Here is a 17,278-nt window from a genome sequence, read left to right as displayed (position 1 = left end):
GGAGAAGTAAACCTGCAAATTAAGTATCTTCAGTGAAGTACAGACCTTATCTGAGGACCGAGAAGCTGATGTTGTGGCTAATACTTGCACAAATAGAAGCATATTTATAAATAAATTGTTTAAATTAAATTGTTAAAACCAAAATAGGTAGGTCAGGTGCTGTCAAGGTGGCTTGGGTCATCATCACAGGGATGTGAAAGAAGTGCAAGATAACATATATGGGAGAACAACATTTACCTGTTGCAAAGCTTAACTGTATTTTAAGGGAAAAATTGTCATTAATGCCAGTATGCTTTGGATCAGGCCTTGTGGCTTCATTTGTCAACCGCCACGTATGGGTAAAGCTTCGTGGTCTTGGGCAAGTGGGGCCTTGATTACATTTTTTTTCTTAAGCTATCCTACTTAGATTTCAGTCCTACTGTCTGCAACTTTCATCCCCTTTTTATGACTGCACTGCTTCTAGATATCTGATGTGGTTACACATTCACGGTAAGATGATATAATATCATTAAGCAATGGGAAATGTTAGGTCTTCTGCAGCAGGGGTTGTGCCATATGTGCAGTTGGCACGCAGAGCTTGCCCACTGGTCTGTGTGGCTGCTTGATGTCTTTACATCATGGCTGAGCAAGTGCAGGCAGGCTGGAGACCTGCAGCCCCATGGGAAGGGACACCAGCGAGGACCTCCAGTGTCACGTGCTACTTTTCTTTGCCATGTTTTGATAGAAACGTCGTTCTGCTGAGTAGCACTAAATGGGTGATAATATTACCATGTGCTTCTGAAACCAGAGCAGGCTGATGATAATGCAAGTGGTTTGGGCCTGGTAATGAAATCACTGGGATAAGTTGACATAAAAAAGCAGCCGTTGTGGTATGACTCCTATTTTTATAAAGTTGTGCTATAGCATGTGTAAGCGTAATATCTGAGCTGTAGCTGTAGCATAGGTTAATTCATTCTCCTTCATGTTCTTGTTTGTAGACTGAAGTCTGAGGCATTAATGTTAGGGGCATACTGAAGAGGTGTTTGAGCTGCTTCGTTTGGTAGATGTGGTCTGATCATGGCTGCTTGAATGTCGACGTGCTGTTTTTTCCCCATGTCTCTTGGAAAGCAAATTTGCCTGCTTGAAGGTCTTAATTCCATGATTTAACAGCTCCTAAGATGGTTGATGTGAAGGAGATGAAAAGCCACAGTGAATGTGAGTGAGGAAGTCTGGTCATGTTTCCATGAAAAAAATTAGAATAGCATTGCCACCAAAATATTTATCCCATTTTCCACCCGTATGCCACTCCCTTCCCTTGGCCAGAACAAGTCTTTCTATAGTTGTGTGGTGAACTGCATTGGAAGGATACTCGTTTAAACTAATCAGTACCCAAAAAGAGAAGAAGGGTGAAAGCTAACTTTAGCCTGGATCAAGTCACCACTTGTTTTCATAGAAACTTGGGTTGGTATAGGCAGCTGGGAGTGGGCTTGCTCCTTGCAGGGACAGCAGCTCTGGGCAAGTGTGTTTGCACAGAGTATGTGTGGGGGGGCGGCAGCACCACCACCTGAATGATTGCGGGTGGGTTGCTGGCGGTTGTATTCTTTACACTGTAATCCTGTTTGTCACATTGAATCTTCTACTATTTGTTACACAGATTGATGTGCTGATGAAGTTATAAAGTGTTTTATTAGCTTATATTAAAAAAGAACTGCTATGAATTACTAAAGTCTGTGGGACCAGGTCTTAAGTCATGGTTCTGCCTGTAATGAGACAAGCAGAGCTTCTGGGTTTGACAGCCATATATGTGAGAATGAGTTACAGCTGCTGGAGATAAGTGTTGTTGAATGAGTGAAACTGCACATAGGAAGAAACTGGAATGAGATTAAGGAGAAAGCCAGGGTGGAGGGAAGGAGAGCGGAACTCAGAGCATTTGACTGGAGGCTGCTGTTAGCTGTTAGGGAGATGGATGTTTCTCAGCAGAGAAAGAAATGAGAGGAAGAAAAAGAAGGATATTTAGTATATCTGAGGACTGGGGAAGAAGAAATGGTGTCTCAGGCAAGAGGAGATGCTGCCAGTGGCAGGCTTAAAGAAAATTAAGGAAGAGGAGTCCCTGAATGGAAATACTAGAAGACACAGCCAAAGAGTGTGGATCAGGCCCCAGTTATCTTTAGCACTCTTTGGCATACACTGGCTGGTGATGTTAAAGGCCTTAAATAACTTTGGAACTAGTCTAAATTGTAGATTTAAAAATTAATATGGATTAGATAAAATTAAGTTGTATTAACTCCCCAAAGATCAGCCGAGTTTGCAGATTTCTTCTCCCTCTTTCTGTCCCTGCAAATATGTTGCATCCAAAATATAATTCTTGGGTTATTTGTTGGTTTTCTTTTCAGATAGAATGTATCTTCTGCAAATGCTGATTTGTTTTTTCTTTTGTCTTTTCCAAAGCATGCTTCTTCATAAGTAGTTTTGTGACATGTGATTACTTTATTGGTAACCCCTTAGTATATATTTTTAAACTCCCTAATGAAAATAGCTTTGGGTTTGTGTTGTTTGTTGTTTTTTCTTTTGCTTTGTTTCTCCTTTTTTTTTTTTTTGTGTGGGGGGGGTGTTTTGGGGGTTTGTTTTGGGGGGGAGTTGTGGGTTTTTTTGTTTCTTTCCCCAAGTTGTATTCCATTGGAAGCAATGGAATCCCAGGAAAGAAGGGAATGACTGTCAGATAAATAAAAGAAATTCGAGAGAGAATAAGTTAGACTAACATTTTTGCAAAAATAACGGCAACTAACAGATCACAACTGACATTTTTAAGGGAGAACATATATACAGAGATTTATATAGAAATAAAATACTGTTGAAGTAGTTTACAGGATATAATTCTCTTGTATTCTGTGACATTGTGAGGGGATGTATTAGTAGGAATGGCATAAAAATGGGAGAAGCAACAATCCTTAAAAATTGAAGACAAACCCAAAAGTACTATGTACTTCTTTCTGTCAACTTCATAGTGAAATCAGGTTGCTGACATGGGTGTCTAAATTATTGTTCTGAGTTAAAATGTGTCAGTGTTCTGTGGCTGTCCTGCATCCAGGTTTTCCCAGATATGTCCTGTTTCATTCCATCTGGAAACCCCTCTCACTGAAAGGGGAGCACTTTTTACATTAACACATGATTTCCAGGCTGAAGAAGGCAGGGCTGAGTAATCACTCAGTCCATCCTGCTGGACTTGTCCACTGTGAATGTTTCACAGTGCGCAAAATATAATAGAGTATGTGTTCTTCCCCGGTAATCCAGGAATGGGTTGTCAGACTAACATACCAATTTCTTCTGCCACATTTCTTAGTGCATGCAAAGTGAATCTGTCTCTTCCTGAAATCACCAGACTCCCTACCTGTGCACTGCTTCAGAAAACAGCTCTGACTTTTTACTGGGAGTTCCCAATAAAAAGAAGCATCACAATCCTATTTTAGAACAGTTTCATTTGAGGCATTTCCACACTGGCAGACATGGCTTTTTTATGCCTATTTAAGTAAGTATGCAGTTTGACTCATCTTTGGGTAAGAGTGGTGTTCTGTAAGAAAATCAGACAGAACAGTGATACCTTGCAAAAAAAACCAAACAAAACCCAGCATTTTGGGGAGCCTCCAGCACATCTGATCACTTCAGTCAAAATTTCTTTGAACCTTGAAAGAATTATTGGGTAGTTCAGAGAGGACTCCTTCTACATTCAGTCAGGGAGCTGTGAAGACAAGGCATCTCTGATAATGAACTATGAGAAGTGCTGAGTGAAGAAGGTGGCATCCACGTAGCTATATAAGGCAAAATCCCTCACTTTTGCGAGCACCAACAGCCATGCGTTGATCTGGTAGTGGTGTTTCCATGCTGAGGGTCACAGCGTGCATCATGCTGTAGATGGGCAGCACGATGGCTGCCAAAATGGAATTTTTACTTTTTTTTATCAGACTCAGCATTTCACGTCTCAGATTCGTATGATGTCAGGCAGACTAACACACTTGCTGCAAGTATTGCATACATGGAAATGTGGTCATGTTCCATAGCTTAAAAATCCTGTTTCTGGTCCTTTCTTTCTAGTATGCTGTCTGCATAACAGAGTTTCCTTAAATGTCTCTTTCCCTTGCTATTCCTCAAATTCTTGCTTGAAATTCTTTTTAGTTGTCATGCCTATGAAACCAGTACTGATCAGTTCTTATTAATAAATCATTTTTCCTAGGAAGATTTTTTTAAGAGCCATTTCTGCTATATCTGTGTGGATTCAATTAGAGAGACTATTCTTTGTATGCAGTTATATCCTAAGAGTGATCCAAGTTACTCATTCTAGGGCTAAAGACAGGTTACACTAAAAGCTTTGTGTCTCCCTGGAGTTAGTGAGGAGGAGGTTCTTGAACGTGTCCATGTTAATCTCCCAGTGCAAAGCCACTCATAGATCCTTTACTCTTTCTTGTGAGTAGATCAGAAGCATGCTTAATGAATGTCTACAATAATATATACAGAGTGCGATAATAATTTTTAAGCGTTATTACATGATATAGAAACATACAATCATAGAATAGTTAGGGTTGGAAAGGACCTCAAGATCATCTACTTCCAACCCCCCTGCCATGGGCAGGGACACCTCACACTAAACCATCCCACACAAGGCTTCATCCAACCTGGCCTTGAACACTGCCAGGGATGAAGCACTCACAACCTCCCTGGGCAACCCATTCCAGTGTCTCACCACCCTAACAGGAAAGAATTTCCTCCTTATATCCAATTTAAACTTCCCCTGTTTAAGTTTTAACCTGTTACCCCTTGTCCTGTCACTACAGTCCCTAATGAAGAGTCCCTCCCCAGCATCCCTATAGGCCCCCTTCAGGTACTGAAAGGCTGCTATGAGGTCTCCAAGCAGCCTTCTCTTCTCCAGGCTGAACAGCCCCAACTTCCTCAGCCTGTCTTCATACGGGAGGTGCTCCAGTCCCCTGATCATCCTTGTGGCCCTCCTCTGGACTTGTTCCAGCAGTTCCATGTCCTTTTTATGTTGAGGACACCAGAACTGCACACAATACTCCAGGTGAGGTCTCACAAGAGCAGAGTAGTCATGCTGCATTTGGTAGGAGAAGAGATAGAGTTCTGTCAGCTTCTCATATTTCTCAGAGGTTAAAATGTTGACACTGAGAGACAAGAACAAGGTAAACTCTCATGTAGCAAAATTATCTCTTTTTTTTGTCACATTAATCTGAAAGTTAATCTGAAAGTAGCTGAAGATTTCATTTTCAGAAATTCAGCATTGCTTTTCCTTGAGCTTTTAAAGTAGCATATCTGGGTTTTACTGTGTAGTAGTTCCACCACAGGAAGCCTTTATGCGTTATGGTACCAAGCCATAGCATGTAGTTTTCAAATTTTGTGAAAAAAAAAATAATTTATATGTCCAAACAGATTTGCCTTACCCAAGATGTAAAGCTGCGCTGTGTCGTGTTTGGTTATAGTATAGCAAACATATCTGTTATAAATATTTTAGTTCCATAGTTAAAAGCACAGCTTGTATTAGTGGATCTTTTTTCTTTCTTTTTGCTGTAATGAATTTCTTGTTTGAGACCAGACTGATTTCATCAGTTCTTTGCTTTTGCTTTTCCAGGCCAAAAATTGGTCAAGGAGTGGAGCATTCTTCGTATTGTATTTTATACTGATCCAAGATCCTGGGATAGTTCAAAGTTAATTTAGGAGCTTACAGTTATGATATCTTTGCTTGCCAAAGAAGGCAGCTTGTGTTCTCTAACCTCTTCTCCCTTAGGAAACAAATGCCTTGTGCTATTCACAGTACCTCATTTGCTCCTAAGGAGCGAAAACACAGTGAAGTTTGCAGTATTTCCTGATGTTTATCAACAGTTATTTTCTTTAAAATGGCAGCAGCCGCTTGACAGGAGCAGTTGACTCAGCTCACAGTGAATGTATGTGATTTTTATGATGCAGGTATTTCTGAGTGACTAAGGACTGACGTGATTGGTTTTCATGTGCCCTTTTTTGTCCATTTGTAAGCTAAGGTGCTGGAGTGAATCACAGCTTTGCAAGCATAGCAACCTGTCTTCAGACCCTAGAAACAATGTGTAGCAAGGAAGAAAGCTCTTGCAGAAAAGTGAACTTGCATTTCATGAGTAATTGTACATCCTTCAGCTGCATCATGTTTTTGCAGCATGGTTTCCCCTCTTTGACAGTTAGTGTTTGACAAAATCTTCTGAACACATGTGCTTTTGCACCATCTTTCACTTTTGCTTTTGTACGTCGCAGGAATGAGGTGTGAGGCAGACGTTATTTACCCAGCCTTAGGCTGCTGCCCGATGTGGGTAGGGAAGACAAGAGGCACGGATAGAGGCAGGGCCCTCACCCTCCTGGTCCACGGGTGGTCACTGGGGTCAGACACAGCCCTGGAGAGCAGGGCAGGGCCATGGCAAGGGGGACGGGCCAAGGTTACACTGGGATATCAACACAGGTCAAGGTCGGGGTGGCCCATGGCTGACCACAGCTCATGCCAGCACCGAGGCCCAGCATTCAGGGATGTGCCGGTGGGCCGAGAGAGAAGCCCCACTTCTCACGGCCTTTTTCCCACACAGCTCATTTCACATCACCGTGCGGCGCGAGGGGAGGCTGCGCAGCTGCACCGGGAGCTGGCCCTGCGCCCAGGTGGCCGGCTGGCCCCGGGGCTCCCCTGGGGCTGGCTGGGGAGCGGGGCCTGAGGCAGTGCCAGCGGTGGAGGCGGACGGCAGGTCCGGTGCTGGGGGAAGGCTGGGACAGGAAACGCGTGTGCTGGAGAAGCAGACGTGAGCTTAAGGTTCAGTGGAAGTTATAGGGAGATCAGCGTGTTTCTGGAAAGCCCGAAGAGGATTTCAAAACTGATCAGAACCTTCTGTGTGAATCCAAAGGGCAGCATTACTTGGCTTTTCTTCTTCTGACCGAGTTCATCAAAACAGAACTTTTTGTCAAGAGAAAGAAATGGATTTTCAACCTAAATTTACCAATGAGTTCCGTTTTTATTTTAGACATGCAAGATTAGAAGAGCATTTAGATCATGTCAGTTACCCAGAATGTACGCTTACTGGGATATTCCAGGCGTCCTATTTATTCATAAATGATCCCAGCCTTTATTTTGAAGTAGCTTTCTGAAGTCAGCAAGTCAAGATCATTCAGATAAATAGGGCTTGGCTTATTTTTGGCAGGTCTTAGCTGCAGATCATGCCCACACCTCCTCTCACCATTGGCTGGTGGAACTAAGTAATAAATTCTTTATTCCAGCTATACTTGTCCTTTTTATTTCACCAGGCCTTTAAAGGTTCTTTGCTGGTCAAAGTTATCTCCTGACTATATAAGTGGGCTGTTTACAAAGGGATGTTGGGCAAAGTGAAATATTTTGGATACAGCACAAACCTTTCCATTTGTCCTGTTCTGCAAATGGGGTTAGGGGGTTTTGCGGGGGAGGAAATGGGGGTGTCATTCTTTTGTGTGTGTGTGTTATTAGAAAACAGCTAGTTGCCTTAGGTTTAAGCTTTGTCCCAAAGCACAGCTCTGAGTTCATGAGTCTCTACATCCGATGCAGCTCCTGGAATTTGTGTTCTGGCTGTTGGTGCCTGACATGGCAGCAGAACAGCTAGGCTGCCCTTCTGCCTGTCCTTGGTCCTCATCCCTTGGAGGCCGCAGCTCCTGGCTCGGCAGGAAGCTGACCGCCTTGCTGCATGCCCTGGGCTCCTGTAGAAAGGCAGGGTTGGAAACAAACCTGCTCCTCATCGGTGATAAAAGAAAAAGGAAAAACAAGCATCTGTACAAATCAGCGGTTCACCGCCTGTACTGCAGCAGTGTCCATTGTCAGGTCCTGCCCACACTTGCTGCGCCTTGCAAAAGTGGGGAGCAAAATTATATCTTAAGGCAGGAACCTGGGAAAACTTAGTAGGCTTTCCCAGCCGTGCTCATGTGTGCCTCTCTCTTGGCACAGTGCTGGCTCTCCTTGCTCTGCTGTGCAGTCCCCAGGCATGCTGCAAACAGATGAGGAAAGGCATTTTTACATTCGAGCCGCTGACCCGCCTCGTAATTGATGTTCAGCCACCTGGTCTGAGTCTCACAGCACCCCAAACATGTGTTTGGAGACAGCAGGGAGCAGTGCTGAGAGGAGAGTGGAGCTGCTCACCAGGGCTGCTGGTGTGTCCCGGGCTGAGCCACAGCAAAGGGAGTAGGCAGAAAGGAATGCGCAGGGCTGGGAATAGCCACTGGGGCTGCAGAGCATGGGAAGCCTGCATATCTCCCCTTTGGCATATTCTCAGCCAAAGAAAATCTGCTGGAAACAGCCACAAACATCTTTGCATGACACTTGGAAAATCTTGAGTGACACTGGCCGGAAGAAGGAAGTGAACAGGGAAACGTAAGCATTTTTCTTGCAGTGTGGGGCAGAAGATGGGTTTTTCCCAAATGCTTTGCAGGTGTGTGGTAAGAGTAGGTATAAAGGGATAAGTATAAAGTCACTCAACTCTTCTGTCCTCTGTGCATGCCCACGAGGTAGCCAGCACATCTGTTATCCCTTAAGTCACTAAAGCCTGTGGCCTGCTTCCTCTCTGACTGCATCCCTTACAGTAAACCACAGGGTCCCAGGTGTATTCTCTGCCCTCATGGTCAGTTGGCATGGTCTGTGCATGACCATAACAGTAATTACCCTCCTTAGTTTCCAAAACAGGGTGGCCCCTTAGAGGCTGCCTGTGGTCCTTATAGTATACTGATTCCTGCATCATGCACAAAAATGTCTTTGCTGAAGCAAAGTAAGCAAAAGCTTCCTAGCCCAAGCAACAGGCATGCACAGGACCTTTCTGACAGCAAAAATAGTACAGATAATCAAGCAGGGGTGACTTAATACACTAATGTAGAGCATGTGTGCTTCAGACAGTGACAGGAACTGCCTGGAAGTAAGGATCCACTCTCATTTCTCACATCCGTCAGTGTATTGGGTAGTTTTACCTGAGTAGGAATGAAATAGATAAACTGAGTTATTTTGCAGCCAGGTGCAGAAAGTGTCTCATCATTCTGAATACTTGTGGCTTGCTTTGCAACTGTATTGCTGTGTCACCCACTCGAATAAGAAATTTATGCAGAGGAAAACCAAAATCCCTCCTGATACTTTTGTTTTAAGCTTTATGTGATCTTTCATGGCATTATCATGCCCTACTTGTTGATATCTACATCATGTAAGTAAAAGGGCAAAAATAAGCATGTGAATGGCAACAGGTCACAAACAAAATTGCAAAAGCAGAGGCATCAAAACACCATTTGCTAGTCCTCTTTGTCATGCCTCAGCACTAGGGAAAATAGTCCTTCCCAAGGAAAGGACAGTGGCTGGAATATGTAGTGCTTAGCTACATGCTTGTTTCCTGGTGGCTTATGCTCCCCAACTTTGGTCTGTTCTTTGAGAGTATGAACACTGCAGTGCAACTCCTTGAACTGTCTCCCTCTCACTGGAGACCATCTGGAGTCGTCACTCATATCAGGGGAATGGCAAAAAAAATGTGTTCTTTTGCCTTCTGGTTTTAGAATAAAGTCAAGGACAGGTGAGTAGTAGAAGGCAGAAGTTTTAATTGTCCTCATTTGGTGTGAACTGGGGTTTGTCAGTTGTCAGTTACACAGTGCCAGCTTCCAGTCTAGATTTCTTTCTTACTTTTCTATTCCAGTCCTTGCCTATGGCGATAGTTTTGATTTGTTTGGCAGTTCACAGCCTAGCTGCCTTATCTATGAAGCTATTAATACTGCAGCTTTCTATAAGGTAGTCTGCTTAGCTTTTGCCCTACTCTTAGAGAAGAAGGAGATGACTTCTTGGGACTCATTCTTTCAGTGACCCAGGGAGTAAAGGAATCAGTATTCCTTTCCTCCGAGTAAATAGACTTAATTAGACTCAAAGAGTGTGAAATATGTACTATTTTCACACATCAAACTATACCTGAATCCCTTACAAGGAATGATCTTTTAAATAAACTTGTATGGCAGATGGGCTGGGAAGCAATTGAGGAAAAAAAAATTCTCTTTAATATTGATTTCTTTTTATGAATTTATGCCATCAAATTGAGAACCAGACATCTCACACCATCCATCCAATGCATGCTCTGACCAATACTAATCTGATTATTTTTCTGTGTAAGATGAGCAACTTGAAGCTCTCTTTGCTGTTATTCATAATAGTCCTGTTTGTGCCTTCAAGGGAATAAGATAGTAGCCATTCTTGATAAGGTATGTTCTATGCCTAAGATGTTAGAATAGAAGAATAAGAATACTGTTGGTTAGGGCAGTAGAAATTTAAAGCTATCTCACTAGCTATCTGCACTACATAGAATAGTTAGGGTTGGAAAGGACCTCAAGATCATCTACTTCCAACCCCCCTGCCATGGGCAGGGACAACTCACACTAAACCATCCCACACAAGGCTTCATCCAACCTGGCCTTGAACACCGACAGGGATGGAGCACTCACAACCTCCCTGGGCAACCCATTCCAGTGCCTCACCACCCTAACAGGAAAGAATTTCCTCCTTATATCCAATCTAAACTTCCCCTGTGTAAGTTTTAACCCGTTACCCCTTGTCCTGTCACTACAGTCCCTGACAAAGAGTCCCTCCCCAGCATCCCTATAGGCCCCCTTCAGATACTGGAAGGCTGCTATTAGGTCCCCACGCAGCTTTCTCTTCTCCAGGCTGAACAGCCCCAACTTCCTCAGCCTGTCTTCATACGGGAGGTGCTGCAGTCCCCTGATCATCCTCGTGGTCCTCCTCTGGACTTGTTCCAACAGTTCCATGTCCTTTTTATGTTGAGGACACCAGAACTGCACACAATACTCCAGGTGAGGTCTCACAAGAGCAGAGTAGAGGGGCAGGATCACCTCCTTTGACCTGCTGGTCACGCTCCTTTTGATGCAGCCCAGGATACGGTTGGCTTTCTGGGCTGCGAGCGCACACTGAAGCCGGCTCATGTTCATTTTCTCATCGACCAGCACCCGCAAGTCCTTCTCTGCAGGGCCGCTCTGAATCTCTTCTTTGCCCAGTTTGTAGCTGTGCCTGGGATTGCTCTGACCCAGGTGTAGGACCTTGCACTTGTCATGGTTGAACTTCATAAGTGTTGGCATCAGCCCACCTTACAAGCATGTCAAGGTCCCTCTGGATGGCATCCCTTCCCTCCAGCATATCAACTGGACCACACAGCTTGGTGTCATAGGCAAGCTGGCTGAGGGCACACTCAATCCCACTGTCCATGTCAGAGAACTTCAAGAAAATACTAGCTGTGCTTCACAACTCTAATCTCTTGCTTGACGTTTGTATTGTCCCTTAGGGACACAGTACTACATAGAGTCACCACTGAGTAGATAGGTGATTAGTAAGGTAGCTTGAGGCTAGATCATAAATCCCTTTGAAGGCTGGGACTGTAGTCTTGAATTTGTCTGAGTAAGGAATCCCTGTGAGCCCTACAGCAACATGCTTGCATGATCCTGTGCTGCTTAATAGGGCTTCATGCTTTGAACGGGTCTGTTGTTTTTTTCCCAAGGAAAAACATTCAGTCACTATAACCAAATCACAGGCACTCAGAAACATCGTACCAGCATGTTGGGAACTCTTTGTGCATTAAATCCAGTTTCCATGAGGTGGACTGCAGACTTGTCAGCTGCCTTACTGGAAGTATGCCATCTCAAATTAGGAATGATGTCATTTTTACTGCCTCTTCAAGGTATTTAATTTTCATTTAAGGTGATTTCAGTATTAGTCATGTATCATTCACTGTCTTCCAATAAAGCAAATAACTTGTAAACGAGGAGAGGAACCTGAAGTACAGTCATCATTCGTTATGAATGATAGGTAGACTGAGATCTGCCCTGGCCATGCACTTCTAGCCTTGAGGCTACCAATCTTTCATTAGGCATTTAAAAAAAATGTTCCATTAAGGCAGGGTCACAGGACTTCATAGAATAGTGTAATTAATTTTAGGAGATTAAAGCTCAACCTTCTCAGGAGATAAAGGGGTGTGAAAATGTACATGTCAAATAGTTTTACTACCTACCCAGACATAGTCTGTAGAAAGATTACAGTGCTGCATGCAGATGATGGGCAACCCCATGGTAATCCATTCATCTATGCAGAAACGTCAGCTCTTCAAAGGCATTTATATACATACAGAAAAAACAGGTTGTGTTTTATTTTTATTTAAAGATGGATGAGATCCATCCTAAGACTATTCAGCTCTCATCTTGGGATCCCCCACCCTTCGCAACTTTTCTGTAAACACAGATGTACTTTTTTAGTTGAGGAAAGTCCTATTCCTGAGTAGTTGAGAAGCCAGGCCTGGGACTATTCTGTAGCCTTTTAGTGGTCTGATTGCCCTGAAGTTGTTTCAGCTGCAGAAGTCTTGCTGTTCAGTCTCAGAGTTTCTGCTGTATTTCCTGCTTCCAAGTTTGCCTACTGTCAAAAGAGGGTACTGCTTTCCTATGAAAGGACATGGGGAAATTGTGAATTGAAATAAAAGTGCAAGGTTGTTGGTTTGGGGTTTTTTTTTTTCTTTTCTTTTTTTTTTTTTTATTTAAAAAACACTCAGTTTTGCCATAGCTTGTCACTTCAGAACCAAATGTGATTTTATATAGTCTGCTTAGCCTTTGCAGGGAGTCTGGTTAGTAGCGCCAGCTGTCCCTTACATCTTTCAAATGAGCAACGTACACAAAGGCTATGCTCCAGAGCACAAGCAGGAAAGACTTTTGACCTTTTGATCTGATGGTCTGTTCCCAAAATCTTTGCATGTCTAAAAGCAGCAAGAGAAATACCAGAAAACTTGGAGACCTGAGGAAAGGGGAAGCTCCAGCATTTCACAAGCAGCGAAGCAGCTCCCTAAGGGGTCCAGCTGCAGGACAGAGCTCACAACCAAGCCTGTGGGGATCTAGAAATGCTGGCCACTGTACACTCACACAGCTCTCCTTCTCCATGCATAAGTGGCAGACTGTCCGTCAGCCTCCACAACAGCAGAGCCACAAATATCATCATAAAAGACAACCCCAACATGAGAGCCATATTGACTAACTAGGGACTGTGAGCAAGTCAGGACTCGCTGCCTGTCCATCCCTGTAGTGTTGCTTTTCCTGCAGCCATGGTGTAGGTAAGCCATGCCTCAATCTACATGATGCCAAAAGTTGCATATTGCCTAGCCAAGCATGTGGGGGAGAGGGAACTCGTTCTCCCTGTTGGCTATAAGCAGGCCATTAATTGTTTTCTCCTCCAGTACACACATCCGTACTGCAGTTGCATTACATTATCTATAACACCTCTCAGCATTGAAAATAGCAGGGAAAGAAATGATATATCCTTCCACACTCAGAGTAGCATGCTATTGCTTGCTGATTTACATCACTGCAGGTTACTAAGCTGGCTACCTTGCCAAGATAAAAGCTACTTTCAGTAAGCCCTGTGTTTCCGCAGCTAGAGCTTTCCTAATGAATTCCTCTAGCAAATTATACAAATGCACTGCAACACACACCGTTCAGACCAGATAAGGTACCCAGGGTGGGTTATTTGAGACTTGCTTTTTGAATCTCTGCGCGATATTGCTATGTGCTGCATTAGACATGCCCCAAAAGGTCACATGTTCCAAAGAATGTATTCAGCATGTTTGGTAAAGACTTAGTGGTGTGAGATCTTGGTATATTATCACATGGATTCTGTCTAATTATTAAGGACATGTGACCAATTTCTTTAAGTCTAAATAACTGTGTCTGAAGAACACAATTCTTCCCTGGCTTAACTATTTTGTAATGATTAACTGCAGTGTTATGAGAGCCATTTTGTGCCACCAGATTTAATCAGAACAGCATGTTGTCTTCAACAGAATATTCTAATTTAAGCTGGTGCTATCAAATGGTCTAATGTTTTCATTCAGTTTTTAAAGTGAGATTAAAGCATATTTGTAGAAACCCCCTTTAAATCAATGGATTTGAGCACGCTTTGTATCAGTCTGTAAGCATTTGGGCTTTTCTGTTGGTTGCTGGGAGATGCAGCAGAACACAATAGGATTGACTGGATTTAATGTTCAGGGTAACAATTAATAGAAATGCTACCCATGTGTGCTGACAGTTGGAGTTTCATGTTAATCGTTAGTGAAGTTCTGCTTTTCAAGCCTCCCTCAGGTAATAATGAGTGACTTAACACTGCATACATCTTTTGGCCTTCCTGGTTTTGCAGTTGTATGTCATGTCTCTGTCTGAGATGAGAAACGTTTTACTGTAAGCAGGTTCAATTTTGAATTTCTAGGAACCAGGAGTTCTGAACAGGGTCTTACAAGGATGACTGAGACTATATCCCCAGCTGGTCACCTACATTTGTTATCAACCAGTAAAGTTGTGGCTGAGGTTTGACTTAAATAATGATCAGACGAGCAGCCAGCTGGGATTTTTTTTTTTCATTTCAGTCCTATGACAGTCTACCACATTACACTTCCTTATGAAAGACTTACAGTACTAAACTGTTAGGTCTTTTATCTCTCATTTGCAGTCCTTGCCTATCACCAGTTGAAAGTACAGTCAGTTTAACAGAGTACACTTGCTTCATGTGGCATATTGGTGTAAAGAAAAACATGGAATGTATAAAACAAGACTAATATTTATAATGTAGGCTGTGAGAATTTCCTGAATTTAATTCATGTTTGAACTACTGTGCCAATTTTAGTGAAACATCCCATCTGTATTTTTTGTTTTTCCAGTGTCTGAGAGTCTATCACAGCCCTTGCTAAATTGTTCCAGGAGTTGATTATTCTTGCAATAAACAAACACAGATGTTAAACCACATTGACCTACCTTTAAAATCTGTCTTTGAGCTTTTGTTTTACCTTTGCAAGGTAGATAAAAGAGCTCAGCATTACTGGTTTCATTATGTAGGTACTTAGAGAGAGAAAGATGTGTCTTGTTGCATTTAACCCATTTTGGAGCATTACAAAGCCAGACTTGGAGCTGGGAGAATGGCATGTCCATGATGTTTGCTACCAATGCTGATGACAGTATCTGGTGAAATAGTTGTTTTAAACCCCTTCTCAGTTTCTTCTTATGAAGCTACATAGATCAGCCTCCTGCAATTTGTCACTGAGGAATCCTTTTTTACAAGTCTTTGATCATTTCCTGTGGCTTTTCTCCAAATCTTCTTCCATTCGTACTTGAAATTGTCAGTCACAACTGACCAAGCACTTCATTAGTCTTACCTAAGAAAATTGTGTGACCTCCTTGGTTTTGTCCAGTACTACTCAGTTTATACAGCTAAATGTTGTATTCTCTCTTCTCGTTGAAGTGTGGTACTAGGACTTCATGTTGAACTGATGTATTATCAAAACCCTGATATGCCTCTTGCCAGAGAACCAAATAACACAGAAAGAGTTCCTCTTAGTCTCTGCGCCCCAGGTTTCTTTGTTTATGGATAAGAATTTACAATGGGCAGTGCTAAAATGTATTTTCATCGCTTCCATTTTAGCATTTAATCTAGATTCTACTTTTTTTTATTGTGCCCCATCTTCATGGCATCAGTTAACTTTGTCAGTGAAAATGTTATGCGTTCTTCCATGTAACTTACACAACTGCTGTACAGTCAACCATTATGGGGCGTCACCAAAAGCCCACATCTCTTTAACTGAAATTTCACCTGGCACTTAAAATATATATTTTAAACCCATTTAAGATATATTGTGTTGATTTTGTTGGATGGAAATTTCCTACATGATTCATAGTCAGAATGTCATGCAGCATCAAGTCAGAGTGATGCAGTGAAATTCATGAGAACGGTTTCAAGAACAGGTTTTCTCATAGTTCTTAGGTATTGCTTTATTGTATAAAACTGTAAGTGAATATAAGAAATTTGCAAAGTACAGCAAATCAGAAAAATTAATCTAGTTTTTAAATCACAGCCAGTTAAGGAAAAATAACCCTTCCTTTCTCATTTCTTACATGCCTTCCATAGAACCCATGGACTAGGTTTATCCTGTCACTGATGCTGTGTAATTCTACTAGGGATGTTTATCGTTTTTTGCAGATGTAAGTGAAAGGCAAATGTGGGTGTGTACATATGTTGATATGCAGAGAGCATCGGAAGCATTCTTGCCTTCAGGATGATTACGAAATTACTTCCTTTTTGTCATCCACCCATGATGCCATCTGATTTTATGTTCCTTGGCTGCTAGCTGTTAGCCTCATTAACCTTACTTGATAGAGCGTTCCAACATTTATGATTCTCATGTGAAAAATGCTTCCTGACGGCTGGAATTTGTTTTTCTTTAATTTCTACCTTTGCCCTCTTGTCCCATTATGTGTACTAGCCTGCAAGCAGTAACCTGAGACTGGTGTGCCCACTCCTTACAGTGTAATGGATTCCAGTCAATTCTCTTGCCTTCTCTTTCTCTTAAGATAGCTATGGTGCTTTAAAATTATTTAACCAACAGTCTTACTTATTTTCACATAGGGCACTCGTGTTTTTACATTTCATAATGAATTCTTCTTTGGAAGGAAATGAGGAAATTCAGATATGTATCATTCACCAGGTGGCCTATTTCTATAAATGTAATATTACCCTGATGTTGTTAACTTCATTGTCATATTTGGCATGTGGAGTCGGGCCACAAGATGCTGTTACTGTGGGCAGTATAACTTGACATTTCTAAAGTTAAAATTTCGTCAGTCAACGCAGTTTCACTCTACCCACTGGAAAAATCCTAAATCTAAATCCAGTGCAGCTAGCCATGGTGGTCACTGTCAAATTTGCAATGGTGGGAAGTATTAAGAATTGGTCCGTAATGCAGCATCTGTTTTTTATATGGATGCAGATTCATTTGAAATTTTATGTTTTTGGGATGGAATGCATTGTACTCCGGGAAGCCTGCAGTATTTTCTTAAGACTAATCAGAAAAGCTACCACCCTATTTCAATTAACTTATTTAAGATTATGTTAAATTCTTTAAGTTTAGCTGGTCTAGAGCTTGGTGGAGTTTTCCCTTTTCTTTCTATTGTTTACTTCAGTGTTTCCTAACAGGAGCTTCACAGGGTGAAGACTGAAACTCAAACTGTGATACTTGATACCTAGGAAAAGAGGTCAAACCATTGAAGAAGAGAATTGTTAACAATTGTTTACAAATAATTCTCTTCGGTTCAGACTTTTAAATTAAGCTTTTAAAGGATGACAGTGGGAATAGGAAGAGATTATATGTTACCCAACTGGGGTGTTTGTGATAAAATAATGCAAAGAAACAATCAGTGTCCTTAGAAAGTGCAGCCATTCTTGGAC

The 17,278-nt window shown here is 42.2% G+C and overlaps 1 protein-coding gene across 1 annotated transcript in view; it reads left to right on the top strand.

Moving 5' to 3' along the window:
* COL4A2 (collagen type IV alpha 2 chain) overlaps positions 1-17,278 on the top strand; it is a 152,892-nt gene that overhangs the window by 1,062 nt on the left and 134,552 nt on the right. The window lies entirely within an intron of this gene.

The sequence above is a fragment of the Lathamus discolor genome, chromosome 4 (genome assembly GCF_037157495.1).
Source record: "Lathamus discolor isolate bLatDis1 chromosome 4, bLatDis1.hap1, whole genome shotgun sequence".
NCBI lineage: Eukaryota > Metazoa > Chordata > Aves > Psittaciformes > Psittacidae > Lathamus > Lathamus discolor.
This window is presented reverse-complemented; position numbering and strand designations above follow the sequence as displayed.